Source organism: Vulpes lagopus, chromosome 2 (genome assembly GCF_018345385.1).
Source record: "Vulpes lagopus strain Blue_001 chromosome 2, ASM1834538v1, whole genome shotgun sequence".
Taxonomy (NCBI): Eukaryota; Metazoa; Chordata; class Mammalia; order Carnivora; family Canidae; genus Vulpes; species Vulpes lagopus.
In genome coordinates this window covers 52949099-52971860 of record NC_054825.1, presented here as the reverse complement: position 1 = coordinate 52971860, position 22762 = coordinate 52949099, and the positions used below count along the sequence as shown (strand labels likewise).

The window sequence follows — 22762 nt, the reverse complement described above, 5'->3', positions numbered from 1 at the left end:
AAGAGCCTCTTATGTCTTAAAGGCCTGACTCACATCCTATGTCCCTTGTGAAACCTTTTATAACCAATTCATCATTAAAACTTGGAGCACCACTGTGTATACTATGTGTTCATTTGCCACTTAACACGCACCAGATAATAGTGATATGTACTTTAATATTCAATTTGATTATAAGATTTTGAAGTTAGAGATCTTGCCATATCACCTTTAGCTTCTTGCATATAATTGGTACTTAATACTGAGTAACAATTATGATGGTCTTGTTTAACAGAAACAGATTTTTGATGACATAACCAAATATTTACACAAAATAGTACAAGAGAATCCTGACTAACCCTAAAAACTCTTAGAATTCATCTACAAAGAAGCTAGCATTATTTCATTTCAATTCACTAGTGTTAAAACAGAATACTTAGGATTTCCATTTCACAAGGATATTAAAATATTTATTTTCAGTTACTAGCAGATGACATATGAAAAAGTTAGTTCAAGGACCAGGTCAAATAGAACATCCAAGGTAAACATTAAGTTATACTTTAACTTTATTATTTTTTTAAATGACTTCCAGGGATGCCGGGGTAGCTCAGTTGGTTGAGTATTTGCCTTCTGCTCAGGTCATGATCCCAGAAGTCCTGGGATCAAGTCTGGAATCGGGCTTCCTGCTACCCTTGACCTCTGCTGCTCCCTCTGCTTGTGCTCTCTAGCTCGCTCTCACTCACTCTCTCTTTCAAGTAAATAAAATCTTTAAAAAGTAAAATAGGGGGGAGGGGCAAGATGGCGGAAGAGTAGGGTCTCCAAGTCACCTGTCCTCAACAAATTACCTAGAAAACATTCAAATCATCCTGAAAATCTACGAATTCAGCCTGAGATTTAAAGAGAGACCAGCTGGAACGCTACAGTGAGAAGAGGTCGCGCTTCTATCAAGGTAGGAAGACGGGGAAAAAGAAATAAAGGAACAAAAGGCCTCCAAGGGGGAGGGGCCCCGCGAGGAGCCGGGCTGAGGCCGGGGCGAGTGTCCCCAGGACAGGAGAGCCCCGTCCCGGAGGAGCAGGAGCTGCACCAACCTTCCCCGCGGAAAGGGGCTCCCCGGGGAATTGGAGCAGGATCCCCAGAAAGGCGGGGACGCCCTCGGGCTCCCTGGGACAGTAACAGAGGAACTGCGCCCCGGGGAGATGCGCCGAGCTCCCTAAGGGCTGCAGCGCTCGGCGGGACCCGGAGCAGCTCGGAGGGGCTCGGGCGGCGGCTCCGCGGAGGGGGCTGCGGGGCTCCGGGAACAGCTCAGCGGCGGCGGCTCGGGCGGAGGAAGAAGCTCCACGGAGGGGGCGGCGCGGCTCCGGGAACAGCTCCACGGAGGGGGCTGCGGGGCGGGAGCGCGAATCCAACAGCGCAGGCCCCGGAGCACAGGGCGCCGGGAAACAGCCCAGGATCCGGCCTCCCCCGGAACAGGCAGAGGCCGGGAGGGCCCAGGACAGCAAGGACGCTCCTGCCTGGAGCTGAGCAGATCAGCGGCCCCGCCCGGGAGCCCCCGGGCCCTGCAGACGGAGAGCCCCGGAGCTACTGCGGGAGCTGACTCCAGATTCCCAGAGATGCCGCCGCCACTGTGGCTTCCTCCCGGGGCCTCACGGGGTGAGCAACCCCCACTGAGCCCTGCACCAGGCAGGGGCAGAGCAGCTCCCCCAAGTGCTAACACCTGAGAATCAGCACAGCAGGCCCCTCCCCCAGAAGACCAGCGAGACGGACCAGTTCCAGGGGAAGTCAAGGGACTTAAAGTACACAGAATCGGAAGATACTCCCCCGTGTTTTTTTTTTTTTTTTTTGTGCTTTTTTTTCTTTCTTTCTTCTTGATTTCTGATTGCTTCCCCCACCCCACCCCCCTTTTCTCTCCTTTCTTTCTTTTTCTTTCTCTTTTTCTTCTTTCCCCCCCTTTTTTTCCCTTTCTCTTCTTTCTTTTTCTCTTTTCTTTCCTTCTCTTTTTCTCCTTTTCCCAGTACAACTTGTTTTTGGCCACTCTGCACTGAGCAAAATGACTAGAAGGAAAACCTCACCTCAAAAAAAAAAAGAATCAGAAACAGCCCTCTCTCCCACAGAGTTACAAAATCTGGATTACAATTCAATGTCAGAAAGCCAATTCAGAAGCACTATTATACAGCTACTGGTGGGCTCTAGAAAAAACCATAAAGGACTCAAGAGACTTCATGACTGCAGAATTTAGATCCAATCAGGCAGAAATTAAAAATCAATTAAATGAGATGCAATCCAAGCTAGAAGTCCTAACGACGAGGCTTAATGAGGTGGAAGAACGAGTGAGTGACACAGAAGACAAGTTGATGGCAAAGAGGGAAACTGAGGAAAAAAGAGACAGGCAATTAAAAGACCATGAGGATAGATTAAGGGAAATAAATGACAGCCTGAGGAAGAAAAACCTACCTTTAATTGGGGTTCCCGAGGGCGCCGAAAGGGACAGAGGGCCAGAATATGTATTTGAACAAATCCTAGCTGAAAACTTTCCTAATCTGGGAAGGGAAACAGGCATTCAGATCCAGGAAATAGAGAGATCCCCCCCTAAAATCAACAAAAACCGTTCAACACCTCGACATTTAATAGTGAAGCTTGCAAATTCCAAAGATAAGGAGAAGATCCTTAAAGCAGCAAGAGAAAAAAAGTCCATGACTTTTATGGGGAGGACTATTAGGGTAACAGCAGACCTCTCCACAGAGACCTGGCAGGCCAGAAAGGGCTGGCAGGATATATTCAGGGTCCTAAATGAGAAGAACATGCAACCAAGAATACTTTATCCAGCAAGGCTCTCATTCAAAATGGAAGGAGAGATAAAGAGCTTCCAAGACAGGCAGGAACTGAAAGAATATGTAACCTCCAAACCAGCTCTGCAAGAAATTTTAAGGGGGACTCTTAAAATTCCCCTTTAAGAAGAAGTTCAGTGGAACAATCCACAAAAACAAGGACTGAATAGATATGATGACACTAAACTCGTATCTGTCAATAGTAACTCTGAACGTGAACGGGCTTAATGACCCCATCAAAAGGCGCAGGGTTTCAGACTGGATAAAAAAGCAGGACCCATCTATTTGCTGTCTACAAGAGACTCATTTTAGACAGAAGGACACCTACAACCTGAAAATAAAAGGTTGCAGAACCATTTACCATTCAAATGGTCCTCAAAAGAAAGCAGGGGTTGCCATCCTTATATCAGATAAATTAAAATTTACCCCGAAGACTATAGTGAGAGATGAAGAGGGACACTATCTCATACTCAAAGGATCTATCCAACAAGAGGACTTAACAATCCACAATATATATGCCCCGAATGTGGGAGCTGCAAATATTTAAACCAATTAATAACCAAACTGAAGAAATACTTTGATAATAATACACTTATACTTGGTGACTTCAATCTAGCTTTTTCTATACTAGATAGGTCTTCTAAGCACAACATATCCAAAGAAACGAGAGCTTTAAATGATACACTGGACCAGATGGATTTCACAGATATCTACAGAACTTTACATCCAAACTCAACTGAATACACATTCTTCTCAAGTGCACATGGAACTTTCTCCAGAATAGACCACATACTGGGTCACAAATCAGGTCTGAACCGATACCAAAAGATCGGGATAGTCCCCTGTATATTCTCAGACCATAATGCCTTGAAATTAGAACTTAATCACAACAAGAAGTTTGGAAGGACCACAAACACGTGGAGGTTAAGGACCATCCTGCTAAAAGATGAAAAGGTCAACCAGGAAATTAAGGAAGAATTAAAAAGATTCATGGAAACTAATGAGAATGAAGATACAACCGTTCAAAATCTTTGGGATGCAGCAAAAGCAGTCCTGAGGGGGAAATACATCGCAATACAAGCATACATTCAAAAACTGGAAAGAACTCAAATTCAAAAGCTCACCTTACACATAAAGGAACTAGAGAAAAAGCAACAAATAGACCCCACCCCCAGCAGAAGAAGACAGTTAATTAAAATTCAAGCAGAACTAATTGAAATCGAGACCAAAAGAACTGTGGAACAGATCAACAGAACCAGGAGTTGGTTCTTTGAAAGAATTAATAAGATAGATAAACCATTAGCCAACCTTATTAAAAAGAAGAGAGAGAAGACTCAAATTAATAAAATCATGAATGAGAAAGGAGAGATCACTACCAACACCAAGGAAATACAAACGATTTTAAAAACATATTATGAACAGCTGTACGCCAATAAATTAGGAAATCTAGAAGAAATGGACGCATTCCTGGAAAGCCACAAACTACCAAAACTGGAGCAGGAAGCAATAGAAAACCTGAACAGGCCAATAACCAGGGAGGAAATTGAAGCAGTCATCAAAAACCTCCCAAGACACAAGAGTCCAGGGCCAGATGGCTTCCCAGGGGAATTCTATCAAACGTTTAACGAAGAAATCATACCTATTCTACTAAAGCTGTTTGGAAAGATACGAAGAGATGGAGTACTTCCAAATTCGTTCTATGAGGCCAGCATCACCTTAATTCCGAAACCAGACAAAGATCCCACCAAAAAGGAGAATTACAGACCAATATCCCTGATGAACATGGATGCAAAAATTCTCAACAAGATACTAGCCAATAGGATCCAACAACACATTAAGAAAATTATTCACCATGACCAAGTAGGATTTATCCCCGGGACACAAGGCTGGTTCAACACTCGTAAAACCATCAATGTGATTCATCATATCAGCAAGAGAAAAACCAAGAACCATATGATACTCTCATTAGATGCAGAGAAAACATTTGACAAAATACAGCATCCATTCCTGATCAAAACCCTTCAGAGTGTTGGGATAGAGGGAACTTTCCTCGACATCTTAAAAGCCATTTGCGAAAAGCCCACAGCAAATATCATTCTCAGTGGGGAAGCACTGGGAGCGTTTCCCCTAAGATCAGGAACAAGACAGGGATGTCCACTCTCACCACTGCTGTTCAACATAGTTCTGGAAGTCCTCGCCTCAGCAATCAGACAACAAAAAGACATTAAAGGCATTCAAATTGGCAAAGAAGAAGTCAAACTCTCCCTCTTCGCCGATGACATGATACTCTACATAGAAAACCCAAAAGCCTCCACCCCAAGATTGCTAGAACTCATACAGCAATTTGGTAGCGTGGCAGGATACAAAATCAATGCCCAGAAATCAATGGCATTTCTTTTTTTTTTTTTTACCTTTTTTTTCTCTCTCTCTATGCCCTATTTTTTTTTTTTTAATTTTTATTTATTTATGATAGTCACAGAGAGAGAGAGAGGCAGAGACACAGGCGGAGGAAGAAGCAGGCTCCATGCACCGGGAGCCTGATATGGGATTCGATCCCGGGTCTCCAGGATCGCGCCCTGGGCCAAAGGCAGGCGCCAAACCGCTGCGCCACCCAGGGACCCCCTCAATGGCATTTCGATACACTAACAATGAGACTGAAGAAAGAGAAATTAAGGAGTCAATCCCATTTACAATTGCACCCAAAAGCATAAGATACCTAGGAATAAACCTAACCAAAGAGGTAAAGGATCTATACCCTAAAAACTATAGAACACTTCTGAAAGAAATTGAGGAAGACACAAAGAAATGGAAAAATATTCCATGCTCATGGATTGGCAGAATTAATATTGTAAAAATGTCAATGTTACCCAGGGCAATTTACACGTTTAATGCAATCCCTATCAAAATACCATGGACTTTCTTCAGAGAGTTAGAACAAATTATTTTAAGATTTGTGTGGAATCAGAAAAGACCCCGAATAGCCAGGGGAATTTTAAAAAAGAAAACCATAGCTGGGGGCATCACAATGCCAGATTTCAGATTGTACTACAAAGCTGTGGTCATCAAGACAGTGTGGTACTGGCACAAAAACAGACACATAGATCAATGGAACAGAATAGAGAACCGAGAAGTGGACCCTCAACTTTATGGTCATCTAATATTCGATAAAGGAGGAAAGACTATCCATTGGAAGAAAGACAGTCTCTTCAATAAATGGTGTTGGGAAAATTGGACATCCACATGCAGAAGAATGAAACTGGACCACTCTCTTTCACCATACACAAAGATAAACTCAAAATGGATGAGAGATCTAAATGTGAGACAAGAGTCCATCAAAATCATAGAAGAGAACACAGGCAACACCCTTTTTGAACTTGGCCACAGTAACTTCTTGCAAGATACATCCAGAAAGGCAAAAGAAACAAAAGCAAAAATGAACTATTGGGACCTCATCAAGATAAGAAGCTTTTGCACAGCAAAGGATACAGTCAACAAAACTAAAAGACAACCTACAGAATGGGAGAAGATATTTGCAAATGACATATCAGATAAAGGGCTAGTTTCCAAAATCTATAAAGAACTTATTAAACTCAACACCAGGGATCCCTGGGTGGCGCAGCGGTTTGGCGCCTGCCTTTGGCCCAGGGCGCGATCCTGGAGACCCGGGATCGAATCCCACATCAGGCTCCCAGTGCATGGAGCCTGCTTCTCCCTCTGCCTGTGTCTCTGCCTCTCTCTCTCTCTCTGTGACTATCATAAATAAATAAAAATTAAAAAAAAAAAAAAAACTCAACACCAAAGAAACAAACAACCCAATCATGAAATGGGCAAAAGACATGAAGAGAAATCTCACAGAGGAAGACATGGACATGGCCAACATGCACATGAGAAAATGCTCTGCATCACTTGCCATCAGGGAAATACAAATCAAAACCACAATGAGATACCACCTCACACCAGTGAGAATGGGGAAAATTAACAAGGCAGGAAACAACAAATGTTGGAGAGGATGAGGAGAAAAGGGAACCCTCTTACAATGTTGGTGGGAATGTGAACTGGTGCAGCCACTCTGGAAAACTGTGTGGAGGTTCCTCAAAGAGTTAAAAATAGACCTGCCCTACGACCCAGCAATTGCACTGTTGGGGATTTACCCCAAAGATTCAGATGCAATGAAACGTCGGGACACCTGCACCCCGATGTTTCTAGCAGCAATGGCCACAATAGCCAAACTGTGGAAGGAGCCTCGGTGTCCATCGAAAGATGAATGGATAAAGAAGATGTGGTTTATGTATACAATGGAATATTACTCAGCAATTAGAAACGACAAATACCCACCATTTGCTTCAATGTGGATGGAACTGGAGGGTTTTATGCTGAGTGAAATAAGTCAATCGGAGAAGGACAAACAGTGTATGTTCTCATTCATTTGGGGAATATAAATAATAGTGAAAGGGAATATAAAGGAAGGGAAAAGAAATGTTGGGAAATATCAGGAAGGGAGACAGAACATAAAGACTCCTAACCCTGGGAAACGAACTAGGGGTGGTGGAAGGGGAGGAGGGCGGGTGTTGGAGGGGAATAGGTGACGGGCACTGAGGTGGACACTTGACGGGATGAGCACTGGATGTTTCTCTGTATGTTGGTAAATTGAACACCAATAAAAATTAATTTAAAAAAAATAAAAAGTAAAATAAAAAATGACTTCCAAAGATAGCAATATATGATTTATCCTTTTTAACAGTAAAAAAAGGGGAGGGAAAGCCCACTTTTTTGCACCATACACAAAAATAAACTCAAAACAGATTAAAGATCTAAATGTAAGACTTTAAACCATAGAACTCCTAAATACACACATAGGCAGTAAACTCTGGGTTATCAGCCTTAAGCACTATTTTTCTGGATCTGTCTCCTTAGGCAAAGGAAACAAAAGCAAAAATAAACAATTTGAACTGGGGATCCTTGGGTGGCTCAGCGGTTTAGCGCCTGCCTTTGGCCCAGGGTGTGATCTTGGAGTCCCGGGATCAAGTCCCACATCAGGCTCCCTGCATGGAGTCTGCTTCTCCCTTTGCCTATGTCTCTGCCTCTCTCTCTCTCTCTCTCTCTTTCTCTCTCTCCCCCTCATGAATAAATAAAATCTTAAAAAAAAATAATTAACTATTGGGACTAAACTAAAAAGCTTTTGCATAGCAAAGGAAGCCATCAATGAAACAAAAAGGCAATCTACTGAATGAGAGAAGATATGTATAAATGATATATCCAATAAGGGTTAATACTCAAAATATATAAAGAACTCACACAAATCAATGCCAAAAAAACCAAATAACCTGATTAAAAAATGGGGAGAAAATCTGAATAGATATTTTTTTCAAAGACAAGCATCTGCTTGTCTTGATATGAAAAGAGGCTCAATATTAGTAATCAGGGAAATGCAAATTAAAACCACAATGAGATCACCTCACACTAATCAGAATAGCTATAGGTAGTATCAAAAAGACAAGAAATGGGGTGCCTGGCTGGGTCAGTCAGTAGAGCATGCAATTCTTGATCTTAAGGTTGTGAGTTCAAGCTCCATGCTTAGTACAGAGCATGGAGCATTTTACTTAAAAGTAAAATCTTAAAAAAAGAAAAGACAAGAAATAAGTGTTGGCAAGGATGTGGAGAAAAAGAAACCCCTGTATACTGTTAGTGGGAATGTAAATGGGTGTGGCAATTACGGAAAACAGAATAAAGATTCCTCAAAAAATTAAAAATAGAAATACCATATGACCCAGTAATTCCACTTCTGCGTATTTACTTGAAGAAAACAAAAACACTAATTTGAAAAGATATATGCACCTCTATGTCTATGTAGTATTATTTACAAAACCCAAGATGTGGAAGCAACTTAAATGTCCATCGATAGGTATGAATGGATAAAGAAGATGGGTAGTGTGTGTATGTATGTGTGTAATGAAATATTAGTCACTAAAAAGAATGGAATCTTGCCAGTTTGTAACAACATGTATGGACCTAGAAGGTATTATGGTAAGTGAAATAGGTCAGACAGAGAAAGACAAACACTGTATTTCATTTATATATGTGGAATCTAAAAAACAAAGAAGAGTGCCTAGGTGGCTCAGTCGACTCTTGATCTCAGCTAAGGTCTTGATCTCAGGATTTTCAGCTCAAGCTTCACACTGGGCTCCAGACTGGTTGTGGAGCCTCCTTAAAAAAACAAATGTATAAACAAACAAAAAGCCAGATTCATAAATACAACAAACTGGTGGCTACCACACAGGAGGGGGCAAAATAGGCAAAGGAGATTAAGAGATACAAACTTTGTTATTTTTTTTAAAACTTTTTAAAATGGGATCCCTGGGTGGCGCAGCGGTTTGGCGCCTGCCTTTGGCCCAGGGCCGATCCTGGAGACCCGGGATCGAATCCCACATCGGGCTCCCGGCGCATGGAGCCTGCTTCTCCCTCTGCCTGTGTCTCTGCCTCTCTCTCTTTCTCTCTGTATGACTATCATAAATAAATAAAAAAATAAATAAATAAATAAAACTTTTTTAAAAAATTTTATTTATTTATTTATTTATTTATGATAGTCACACACACACACACACATAGAGAGAGAGAGAGAGAGAGAGAGAGGCAGAGACAGGCAGAGGGAGAAGCAGGCTTCATGCACCGGGAGCCCGACGTGGGATTCGATCCTGGGTCTCCAGGATCGCGCCCTGGGCCAAAGGCAGGCGCCAAACCGCTGCGCCACCTAGGGATCCCCCAAACTTTCAGTTATAAAATAAGTAGATCACAAGGATGAAAAGTACAGCATAAGGAATGTAGTCAATAATATTGTAGTACTTTTATATGGTGACAGATGGTAACTACACTTATTGTGGTGAGCATTTTATAATGGATATAATTGCTAAATCACTATGTTGTACACCTGAAACAAAGTATTGTATGTCAACTAAAGGAAGGAGGGAGAGAAATTACATAAATGCAATAAGGAGACGTTTCTTTTTCTGGTAAATAAGCTATTTGGCAATTACTTGTAACATTTATTAAACATGTAAATGTTATGATAAATTTTTAGAATCACGCCAGCAAGTTCCTTAAGAAGCTTAATTCTAATAGTTTCTATGAATTTAAGCATGCCTGAATTAAAAGGAAAGATATTTTTTCAAGTATAACACTCCATATATTCTTTTTTTTTTTTTTTAAGATTTTATTTTTATTTATTCTTGAGAGATAGAAGGAGAGACAGAGCCAGAGACACAGGCAGAGGGAGGAGCAGGCTCCATGCACCGGGAGCCCGACGTGGGATTCGATCCCGGGTCTCCAGGATCGCGCCCTGGGCCAAAGGCAGGTGCCAAACTGCTGTGCCACCCAGGGATCCCCTCCATATATTCTTTGTAATCAAAAGTTATAATTCATTTCAGGAAATGGTTTAACACTTCCCAGAAGGCATCACTCCATTAATAAAGCCACACTTTGTGCATAAAAGCAGATTATCCACATAGCTTTCTTGGCTGGAAAATTATAAGGCCTTTTTAGCAGGCTAAAGAATTATTGCTAAAAGTCAAATTTTTAAAATCTAATTCATCAAATCGTGAGTAGGGAACTGATGCCAAATCTGCCGGTTTATGATAGAGTTGAAGCATATGGCTTCATATGGTCAGTGAAAAGTTTTGCTTCACAGACTGCTCTAGAAGATACCTTAGAAACTTAGGTTTCTAGAAACTACCACTCTGAGCCAACATACAAAAGAAATAGGCCAAAACCAAGGGTTCATCTGGCTCAAAGTCACTCTAAGGCAGCAACAAATGCTTTACAGAGGAAATAGGCATGCTCTTCTATCATGAATGAAATTACTAAAGTGAATTTATTGCTTTATGTAATACGTATTTTGAGAAGCTGCATGAAGTCTAAAAAAATTGAGTCACATTATAAAACCACCACAGAAAATGTTTAAAGAATTATAGCCGTGAATCTACTAAGAGAAAATAAATTACTGAATTACTATCTTTGATTTCAGATTCTCATATACTGGCACCATCAAAATGAGGCATGTAAATAATTAAATTTTAAAGTTAAAACACACACAGCCTTTGGTGATAGTCAAGACAAGAGACAGCGTTCTAAAATCTCTCTCTTCTGATATAACTCAGGATGAAATTGCTTTAAGGTGTAGGACTGCTGGGTCGTATGGTAAGTTTATGTTTGAAGTGTCTCTGGAATGACCAAACTCTTCTGCTGTTCCTTCATCTACCACATACTGGCTTTGGTGCAAAGGCTTATTACAGCCTCTTAGTCACAAGTTTCAGTTTCAGATATCATTTCTCACACCAGTATCCAAAACAGAAACGAAAGGGCAATAGCAAAAGACTTTCTCATTGTTTGTTTTTCGGTAAGGATGAAAATTCTTCCCAGAGCCTAGAGTAAAATTCTCCTTGTGTTAGGTTGCCAACAGTATACACAACAATCCCTGAAATTCCCACTGTAAGCTCCTCAAAGAATGAGATCAAGCCTGACCTGATGATTAGAACATAGGATAGTTTCAAGAGCAGTATCACAGCGAAAGAAGGTACTAAGTAAATATTGAGTAAAAATGGGTTTCTGCATGTGTGCAAATGCTTCTATGTGTGCTAAAAGACCCTCAAAATTACAGAATAAAAAAATTAAAGGACACTTTAAGGACACATAAAAGTCTCATAACTCATTTTAGCATAAAAGAAAAAAATGAGTGGGGGTGGGCAAAAAAAAAAAAAAAAAAAAAGGAAAGAAAAAAATGGCACAGTAAGATCACTTTAATTAACCTAACAAATGGCCAAAATTGATTTACTTTAGCCACAATACAAAAGTGCTATTATTAAAGGGAAGAACAATGTTTACAGGTCCTGATACTATTACTGTTTCTCTTTTCTACAAATTCCAATTATTAACGTCTCCCAAATGTTTTCCATTCTACCACCTTACCCCTCACAGCTCAGTCTATTCTCATCTAATGATTAGTTTTATTTAAGATCATGCTCTTAGTAATTTCCAACATAAAATATAGTATTAACTATAGTCACCATGCAGTACATTACATCCTCAGAACTTTTTTATCTTACAAATGGAAGTTTGTATAGGAGTTTCCCCATGTCCCCCCTTAACTAGTTTCAGTTACCTATGGTAAACTACCACCCAGGAGCAGATAATCCTCCTCCTGCCATACCACCAGAAAGTCAATAAAAAGCCTAAGGCTACAGCACAATGCCAGTGTCATGCATTTCACTTGTCTCATCATATAAGCACTTTATCATCTCATCATCACAAGAATAAAAAGGGGAGGGGTGCCTGGGTAGCTCAGCCAGTTAAGAAATCTGCCTTGTCTGGCTCAGGTCATGATCACAGGGTCCTGGGATCCAGCCGGGAATCTGGCTCTCTCTGCTCAGCGGGGAGCCTGGTTCTCCCTCTCCCTGCCACTCTTGCTACTTGTACTCTCTCTCTCTCTCAAAAAAATAAATAAAATCTTAAAAAAAGGGGGGGGGGATATAGTACAGTAAATAGGCAGGACCATTCACATTAACATCTATTACAGTATATTGTTATAACTGTTCTACTTTGTCAATTATTGTTGTTAATCTCCTACTCTGCCTAACTGATAAATTAAACTTTATCACAGGTATGTAATATAGGGAAAACTTTATCACTGGTATGTAATATAGGACATATAGGATACTACACTATCCATGATTTCAGGAATCCACTGGGGGTCTTGGAACTTACCCCTTACAGATAAGGTGGGGGACTACTCTACCTTTTAACTACTTTCACAACCTCCACCCCACCCACCCCTACCCCTATCTCTGCCTCAGGCAACACTAATAATCTGTTGTTCTGAGTTCAGATTTTTTAGATTCCATACATTTGAGATCACACAGTATTTTGTCTTCCTCCGTCTCATTTCACTTAGCATAAAACCCTCAAGGTCCACACTGTCACAAATGGCAGGATTTCATTTATTTTTATAACTGAATAATATCCTTGTGTGTGCATGTGTGGGTGTTACATACATTTATCATATTTTATTTATCTGCTGATGGACACTTAGCTGTTTCCATGTGATGGCTATTGCACATAATGCTGCAATGAACACAGGGATACAGTTATCTCTTATTTTTAATTTCTTGAAAATGTTGCTACTGTTTTCCCCAGTCTGTACCAATTTACATTTCCACCAACAGTGCACAAGGGTTCCCTTTTCTCTACACCCTCACCAACATTTGGTATTCCCTATCATTTTGATAACAGTCATTTTAACAGGTGTGAAGTGTTACTTCATTTTGCTTTTGATTTGCATTTCCCTGATGATTAATAATGCTGGGCATCCTTCAATACCCATGTTGGCCACCTGTATGTCTTCTTTGGAAAAATGTTTTTTCAGTTCCCCTACTCATTTCTAATTAGATTTTTTTCCTATTGACTTGCTTGAATTGTTTATGTATTTTAGATATTAACCACTTATCAGTTATATGATTTGTAAGTATTTTCTCCCATTTAGTAGGCTGTCTTTTCATTTTATTGATGACTCCCTTTGTCATGCAGAAGCTTTTTAGTTTGGGGCACTTGAGTGGCTCAGTCAGTTAAGAGTCAGACTATTGGTTTAGGCTCAGGTCATGGTCTTAGTGTCAGGGGATTGAGCCCTGAATTGGGCTCTGCATGGAGTCTGCTTTAGGAATCTCTCTTCACACACATACACCAGCCTGGTCCCTTCTCCCATTCGTGTGCATGCTCTCTCTTGCTAAATAAATAAATCTTTAAAATAAAAAAAAATTTTTTTTAGTCTGATGTAATTCCACTTTTTATTTTTGCTTTTGTTATCTTTGCTTTTGATATCAAACTAAAACTCATTGTGAAATCTAGTATCAGGTTGCTTATCCTCTATGCTTTCTTCTAGGAGTTTCATGGTTTCAGGTGTTACATTCAAGTCTATAATCATTTATGAGTTCGTTTTTCTGATGTAAGATGGGTCCAGTTTTCCCATCACCATTTACTGAAGAGACTATCCTTTCTTTATTGTATATTCTTGGCTCCTTTGTCGTAAATTAATTGGCCATACATACACATGGGCTTATTTCAGGGATCTCTACTCTGTTCCATTGATCTTTGTGTCTGTTTTAACCCCCAATACCATACTGTTTTGATTACTGTAATTTTGTACTATAGTTTGAAATTCAGAAGTGTGATGTTTCTAGTTTTGTTCTTTGTCAAAACTCCTTAGACTATTTGGGGTATTTTGGATACCCCAAATTTTAGGATTGTTTTTTTCTATTTCTGTGAAAAATACCACTGGAATTTTAATACAGATTGCATTGATTCTATAGATCACCTTGGCTGTATGCACATTTTAACAATATTAATGCTTCCAATCCATGAGAATTGAATATCTTTCCACTTATTTGTGTCTTTTTTTAAAATTTTATTTATTTATTCATGAGAGAACAGAGAGAGGGGCAGAGACAGGGAAAAGCAGGCTCCCTGTGGGGAGCCTGATGGGGGACTTGATCCCAGGACCCTGGGATCATGACTCGAGCCAAAGGCAGATGCTCAACTGCAGGTGCCCCATATCTTCTTCAATTTCTTTCATCAATGTCTCACAGTTTGCAGTTTCACATCCCTGATTAAATTTACTGCCAAGTATTTTATTCTTTTTGATACAATGATAAATGGGATCTTTAAAATTCCTATTTTCTGATAGTTCATCAGTGCATAGAAATGTGGATTTTTGTATGTCCATTTTGTATCCTGCAACTTTACTGAATTCACATATTTTTATTCTGTATATCCATTAAGAAAGTATTGTAGCTTGTTATTTTTTTTACTACTTTTATTTCTTTACCTTCATACTAGATTTATAGAAGTGATTTACCCACCACAAGATTAGAATATTCTGGACTTAAGTATATATTTACCTTTAGTAGTGAGACTTATACATTCGTATGTTTTCCTATTAGTCATTATGATCCTTTAGTTTCAGCTTGAAAAAGTCCCTTTAGGGAATTCCTGGGTGGCACAGCGGTTTGGCGCCTGCCTTTGGCCCAGGGCGCAATTCCGGAGACCCAGGATCGAATCCCACATCGGGCTCCCGGTGCATGAAGCCTGCTTCTCCCTCTGCCTGTGTCTCTGCCTCTCTCTCTCTCTCTCTCTCTCTCTCTCTGTGTGACTATCATAAATAAATTAAAATTAAAAAAAAAAGTCCCTTTAGCATTTCTTATAAGGCTGGTCTAGTGGTGATGAACTCCTTCAATTCTTCCTTGTCTGGAAAATTCTTTATCATTCCTTTAATTCTAAAGGATTTCTGACCTCAGTGACCATCTTTTATGACAATTATTTTGAATTCTTTATTATATAAATCACTTATCTCCATTTCTTGAGTTTTTATCTTGTTCTTTTGTTCAGAAAATATCCTCTGTTTCTTCATTTTCCTTGACTGTTGGTTTCTGTGCATGCTAAAACATCCACCTCTCCCAGTCTTGACAGAGTAGTCTCCTGTAGGAGATGAACCTTACTGCTCAGCCAGGCCCTAGCTCTTAGCTGCTTATTACATCTTTGTGATTGTCCAAGCCTTCTTTATTCTTAGTGGTTCCCAATAGTTACAGATGTGAAAAGACCTGTCAATCTCCCACAGGGGAGGATCTTAGTCAGCATTTCAATGAAGGCTAACTAGAAGCTGGACTTTCAAGCAGCAGCCTTTTGAAGTATGAAAGTAGATCACTTTCAGGGAGACTAAGAGCTGGGCTTTTTAGTCAGCTCCCCCTGCACTGAGCCCGCAGGGCTATAGTCTTGTGGGATTCACAAACACAAGCCCTGCTGGCTACCAGAGCCAAGCAATCAAGGGGTGCACCCCCAGGCTGCAGCCACAGAAGCCAGGGCACCAGACGGCTGTACAAAATCATTCTAAGGAGACACTGATGACATGCAGTGGGCCAGAGGGAGAACGTGAAGATGGCACATGCCAGCCTCCCAGGCCTCCATGGAAGATTGTGGTCGGTCCCTAGGTGTGTGCCAAATCAGAAGCCTGACTCTCAGGCAGCAACTCTTCAAATATACAAACAGTCCTCTTTCAGGTAAAGATCAGGAGATGGACATTTCTGTCTTCAGCCTCTGCACTGAGCTGGGAAGGGAGTAGCTGGCCATAGCAGATTTCTCAGAGGACTCAGAAACTGTTTGTTTGCTATAGTTTTTGGGTTTGCAGACACAAGCTGCACTGGCTTTCAGTGCTAGGTATTTTGGGGGGGGTCTATCCCTCAGATGGAAATTTCAAATGTTGAGACACTAGATATTGGGTGCAAACTCTTCACTCCTCAGGGAGAAGGTGGGAGTTGGGAGTTCCCTCTTTAATTATAGATTTCTGTGCCGGGGGTGGGGTTTATAGAAAGAATATGTCTCAGTCTCTCCTATCCATATCAATGAGGGTTTTTTTTTCCCCTCGCTCAATGTATAGGAATTGTTCAACTAGTTTCTGGATTCCTTCCAAAGGGAATTTTTCCGTATATGACTGTAATGAAGGCCAAGCCCACCTGACATCTTTCAGTCCTTCTATGTCTCACATTTTTTTCATACTTCCCCATTGAGAAAAAAAAATGTACTACCATTTAAAAAACAAAACATACCTTTAGCCAGTTATTTTGTGAGTATTGACAAAATGATTCTAAAGTTTATATGAAAAGGCAAAAGAGCCAGAATAGCCAACACATATTTCAAAGAGAACAAAGTCAGATGGCTAACACTACTCAACCTGAAGACTCACTATAAAGCTTCCGTAATTGGGGCACCTGTGTGGCTCAGTGGTTGAGCTTCTGTCTTTGGCTCAGAGCGTGATCCTGGGGTTCTGAGATAGAGTCCCACATTGGGCTCCCCGCAGGGAGGCCTGCTTCTCCCTCTGCCTATGTCTCTGCTTCTCTCTCTCTTATGAATAAATAAAATCTTAAAAAAAAAAAAAAAAAGCTACAGTAATCAAGACAGTATGGTACAGGCAAAAAGATAGACAAATACATCAATGGAGCAGAACAGAAAGCCCAGAAATAGCCCACACAAACATAATCAAACTGATCTTTGATGAAGGAGCAAAGGCAAAACAGTGGAGGACTGTCTTTTCTAAAAATGATGCTGGGAAAAAATGGACACTACATGCAAAAAAGTGAATCTAGACACAGACCTCACACCTATCACAAAAATTAACTCAAAATGAATGATAGAGCTAAATGGAAAACACAAAACTATAAAACTACTAAAAGACATTATAGAGAAAATCTAAGTGACTTTAGGTTTGGCAATGATTTCTCAGATCCACCACCAAAAATGCAATCCATGAAAGAAAAAATTGATAAGCTAGACTTAATTAAAATTAAAAATTTCTGCTCTGCAAAAGTCATTGTTAAAAGAATGAAAAGACAAACTATAGACTGGGAGAAATATTCACAAAACAAATGTGTGAAAAAGGACTGTTATCCAAAATATACAAAAACTTGAAACTAAAGAAGAAAATAAAAATAAACCCAATTTAAAAATGGGCAATTGGGGGTGCCTCGCTGGCTCAGTTGGTCGAGCATGTGACTCTTGATCTCAAGAGTCCCGAGTTTAAGCAACATGTTGGGTGTAGCACTTACTTAAAAAAAAGAAAATGGACAATCTGAATAGATACCTCATAAAGACATACATATCACAAATAAGCATATGAATAGATGCTTAACATCATATGCCATTAGGGAACTGCAAATTCATATAAGATATCACTATACTATTAGAATGTGAAAACATGGGCAGCCCGGGTGGCTCAGCAGTTTAGCGCCACCTTCAGCCCAGGGTGTGATCCTGGAGATCCGGGCCCGAGTCCCAGGTCAGGCTCCCTGCATGGAGCCTGCTTCTCCCTCCCTCTGCCTGTGTCTCTGCCTCTCTCTCTCTGTGTCTCTCATGAATAAATAAATAAAATCTTAAAAAAAAAAAGTGAAAACACAAAACACTGACAATACCAAAAGCTGGTGAGGATGTGGAAAAACAGGAACTCTCTTCATTGCTGGTTGGAATGCAAAATGGTACAGCCACACTAGAAGACAGTTTGGCAATTTTTTATAAAGCTAAACATATTCTTACCATATGATCCAGCAACCCCTGGTACTTATTCAAAAGAACTGACAACTTAAGTCCATACAAAAACCTTCAGGTGGACGCCTGAGTGGCTTAGCGGTTGAGCGTCTGCCTTTGGCTCAGGGTGTGATCCGGGTCCGGGGATCGAGTTCTGCATCGGGCTCCCTATGAGGAGCCTGCTTCTCCCTCTGTCTATATCTCTGTCTCCATCTCTGTGTCTCTCATGAATGGATAAAAAAAAAAAAAAAAAAACCTTCATATAATGTTTCTAGCAATTGGAAGCAACCAAGGTGTCTTTCAATAGGTGAATGGATAAACTATGATATAGCCATGCAGAGGAATATGATTCAGCAATAAAAATAAAGTATCAAGTCAAGAAAAGAAACAGAGGAACCTTAAAAGAATATCACTAAATGAAGAAGGCCAATCTGAAAATACTATACACTATATGATTCCAACTATATGACATTCTGGAAAAGGAAATTATGGAGACACTAAAAAGATCAGTGATTGCTAGGAATTCAGGGAGAGGAAGGAAGAAAGGGATGAAAAGGGAGAAGGGATTTTAAGGGCAGTGAAATTATTTTGTAGGATACCATAATAGTAGGTATATGTCATTCTGTGCCTGTCAAAACCCATAAAATATGTAATACAGGGACTGGGTTCTAATGTGAACTATGGACTTTAGTTAATAGTAACACAGCCAACCCTTGAACAGCACAGGTCCACTTATACAAGGATTTTTTTTTTATAAATACAGTACATTATAAATGTATTTTCTCTTTCTTATGATTTTCTTAGTATTTTCTTTTCTCTAGTTTAAGAAAACACTATATAATACATACAACACACAAAATTTGTGTTGACTGCTTATGTTATTAGTCCGGCTTCTAGTCAACAATAAACTAATAAGTTTTTGGGAAGTCAAAAGTTATAGGAAAATTCTCAACCACACTGGAGGGCTGCCACTTCTAACCCCTACATTATTCATAGGTCAACTATAATTTTAAATAAGCATATACAATTTTAGTTATTTTTTTAAATCTTAAGATAAAAATTCCCTTGATTTTCTAGCACAAACCAGCAAAACATGTCTGCAAAACCACCATCTTTACATCATCTTCTTCCTGTCGCATACAAAATAGGTGGTCCTCCTGCCCAAGGCAAATAACTTATAAACTTCACTATGTCATCTCTCATCTATACCTTTATCCTCTTCCTCTCTACTGATTTCCTACAATAAGCACCAAACATGTTCAAAATATTTCCATTAAAAATATAAGACACAATACTCATCCCTTGGTCATCACCTCCAGTCCAGCTACCATCCTCTCTCTCACAGGACTTTCAAAAACAAACTGAAGAGTTGTCCTCACTTACTGTTTCTATTTCCTCATTAGTGAACACTGCATAACAGGGTTTTTAATACCATCGCCCCAAACCATTGTCACCTTTCTTTTCCCCAGGTAAACCACACCCTTGAGGTTAAATCTGAGAAACAATTTTCAGTCCTTAGCTTTTTGATTTCCTGGCACTAGTGGCCTTTTACTCTAATTTAAAAAATTCTTTCCCCAGGTCACCTGGGCAGCTCAGTCAGTTGGGCATCTGCCTTTAGCTCGGGTCATGATCCCAGGGTCCGAGGATGGAGCCCCACGTCAGGCTCCCTGTTCAGCAGGGAGTCTGCTGCTCCCTCTCTCTCTCTGCCCTTCCCCCTACTCATGTTCTCTCTCTCAAATGAATACATAAAATCTTAATAAAAAAAATACCCACAACACTTATTTCTAAAAAAATAAAAATTATTTCCCCTTTTGAGTTCATCCTGTCACTCTCTTTTGACTTTCCTTCTGACTACTCCATTTTTTTTGTTTTTGTGGTTTTTTTTAAAATTTTTATTTATTTATGATAGTCACACACACAGAGAGAGAGAGAGAGAGAGAGAGAGAGAGAGAGAGGCAGAGACACAGGCAGAGGGAGAAGCAGGCTCCATGCACCGGGAGCCCGACGTGGGACTCGATCCCGGGTCTCCAGGATCGCGCCCTGGGCCAAAGGCAGGCGCCAAACCTCTGTGCCACCCAGGGATCCCCCATGTTTTTGTTTTTTTTTTTTAAAGTAGGCTCACAACCCTGAGATCAAGACCTCAGGTGAGATTAAGAGTCAGATGCTCAACCAAGTGAGCTACACAGGGCCCCCTAACTGCTCCTTAGTCAGCCTGTCCTTAAATGGTTTCATTTCCTCTGAATACTGGCTCAAGCCTCTCTTCTCACTGAACACCACTTACTGGTGTCTAGTCATACGTTCATTCAACCTAAATGTATTAAGCATTTATTATGTAAAAGACACTTTCCCAGGCACTGCTACGTGTTTCTAAGCATCCATATCATATGTTCACTTACATGCTGATACATCCTAATTTATATTTCCAGCTATCATCTTTCTCCTGAGGTTGAGATCTAGATAGTCAGACATACATCCAATTTTCTACCAAAACACAAAAAATTCAGATACTGAAACTGAACTCCTTTTTGGTTCCCGTTTCTCCCACCACTCTCTTCTCCCCAAGAAAGTTTCAAACCCACTTTCTTCCCTTGGGATCTTATCTCAAAGCACATACTACTAACCATCTACCCCATAACCTAAACAGGAGACAAAAGAACTGTCAATTTTAGATTTTTTTTTTTTTAGTTCTTAAATAACACTAAAATCTATAAACTTTCTCCATGTTGATTAGTATCACATGGCAAAGAAACCATCTTCCCAGAGGCAAGAGAACACAGTCTTTTAACTGATCTCCTTGCTCCAGGTTTCCCCATTCAACTCTTACCTCTCCATAGTAATTTGTGCACCACTGCAGCCTAAGGAAACCTTCTAAAATACAAGTCTGATCATGTTATCTTCCAATGCAAAGGCTTTCAATGGCTTCCCAACAGCTTAGAGAAAAGGTAAAATCTTTTAAGTGGCTCAAAGTCCTTCCTGATCTGGCACTTGCTTACCTATCCACTTTCATTTCACTTCAATCGTCTCCTGGCATTAAATGTTAACGAACATCAAATTTACTCATTTCTTCTCAAGGGCCCTCAGCCTGGACCCCTTAAGTTAACTTACGTTCCTCTTTAGCCTTTACCTTAAATGTCGCTTTCTCTGAAAAACTTTTCCTAACTCCTCAATTCTGTGTTATGTGTTCCTCATATGTATTTTTTCAGTAGGGCATTTGTTACAGCACTGAAACTACTCTGTATACTATTACGGTGAATATATACCATTATACATTTGTCCAAACCCACAGAATGTACAAAACCTAGAGTGAACCCTAATGTAAACTACAGGCTTTAGGTAATTATGATTTGTCAATGTAGGTTCATCAATTATAACAAATTTATCACTTGGTGGAAGATGATGATAATGGAGGAGTGATGCAAGTTTGGGGAATATTTAGGGTTAAATTTCTGTATCTTTTTATTTTACTGTGAACCTAAAACTATTCTAAAAAAATGAAGTCTTAAAAAAAAAGGACATAACGCACATATTTGTTTACACACATATTTTTAAATATTATTTCTACATAAAAGAACTTTAAGGAATTAATAGCAATTACTGATGGAGTCTGCATAATTTCCAGGTGTTGGAAAGGAAAAGGAAAAGCACTTTCATCTATTCAAAAGTGGTGTTCTTAATTCAACCAACATTTAGTGAGTGCCTAAAACTAGGAGAGTCACCAGGAATGTAATGGTGAAGTCAACATATATATGGTTCCTGTGCCCACAGAGTTTATAGTCTAGAGGTGGCATCACAATTACAGGAATAAAAGAAAACAAAGACCTGCTGAAACAAAGATTATGAGGAAGTCAAAAGGGAGACTTTTAGATAGAGGGGGATTAAGGATTTTCTTAGAAGCCACATTTATAAGAATCTCCTCAAGGATAAGAAGGAGCCAACCTTATCAAGAGCTAGAAACAGAGCCTCCAGACAGAGGAACAGCCTGTATTAAAAAAAAAAAAAAAAAAAAAAGACTTGGTGGAAGAAGATCAACAAGACTGGGGATTATAGTTCTCAAGGTGAAGACAGCAGGAGTCCATCATTCAGGATTTTTATAGATCATTGGTAGTAGAAGAAGCACCCATTTAAGAATTTAAAGCAGTGGAGTGACATTTATATGTAAAGGGATTTAGGGTTTACAAAGGATATTTACATTTATTATTTTAGATTTAAATTTAATTTAGTTAACATATACTGTATTATTAGTTACAAGGGTGGAATTTAGTGATTCATCAGTTGCATACAACACCCAGTGCTCAATACATCAAGCAGCCACCACTCAATTATCTCATGCCCCCACCGACCTCCCCTCCAGCAACCCTCAGTTTCCTGTAGTTAACAGTCTCTTATGGGGAGTGGGGGGTGGGGCGCCTAGGTGGCTCATTTAAGTATGTCCCTTTAACTCAGGTCATGATCCCAGGGTCCTGGGATCAAATCCTCATCGGGCTCCCTGCTCAGCAGACAGTCTGCTTTTCCCTCTTTCTCTCCCCCTCCCCACTGCTCATGCTCTGTCTTGCTAGTTTTTTCTCTCAAATAAACAAAATCTTTCAAAAAAAAAAAGTCTCTTATGGTTTGCCTCCCTTTGTTTTTATCTTATTTTTTCTTCCCTTCCCCTATGTTCATCTGTATTGTTTCTTAAATTCCACATGAGTGAAATCATATGGTATTTATCATTCTGACTTATTTTGTTTAGCATAATGCCATCTAGTTATATCCACATCACTGCAAATGGCAAGATTTCATTCTTTTGATGACTAATATTCATATATATATAGATGAATATATATATATGTGTGTGTGTGTGTGTGTGTGTG

The 22762-nt window shown here is 39.9% G+C and overlaps 1 protein-coding gene across 1 annotated transcript in view; it reads right to left on the bottom strand.

Annotated features, from left to right (window-relative positions):
* Positions 1-22762, bottom strand: part of CSNK1G1 (casein kinase 1 gamma 1) — a 177186-nt gene that overhangs the window by 110722 nt on the left and 43702 nt on the right. The window lies entirely within an intron of this gene.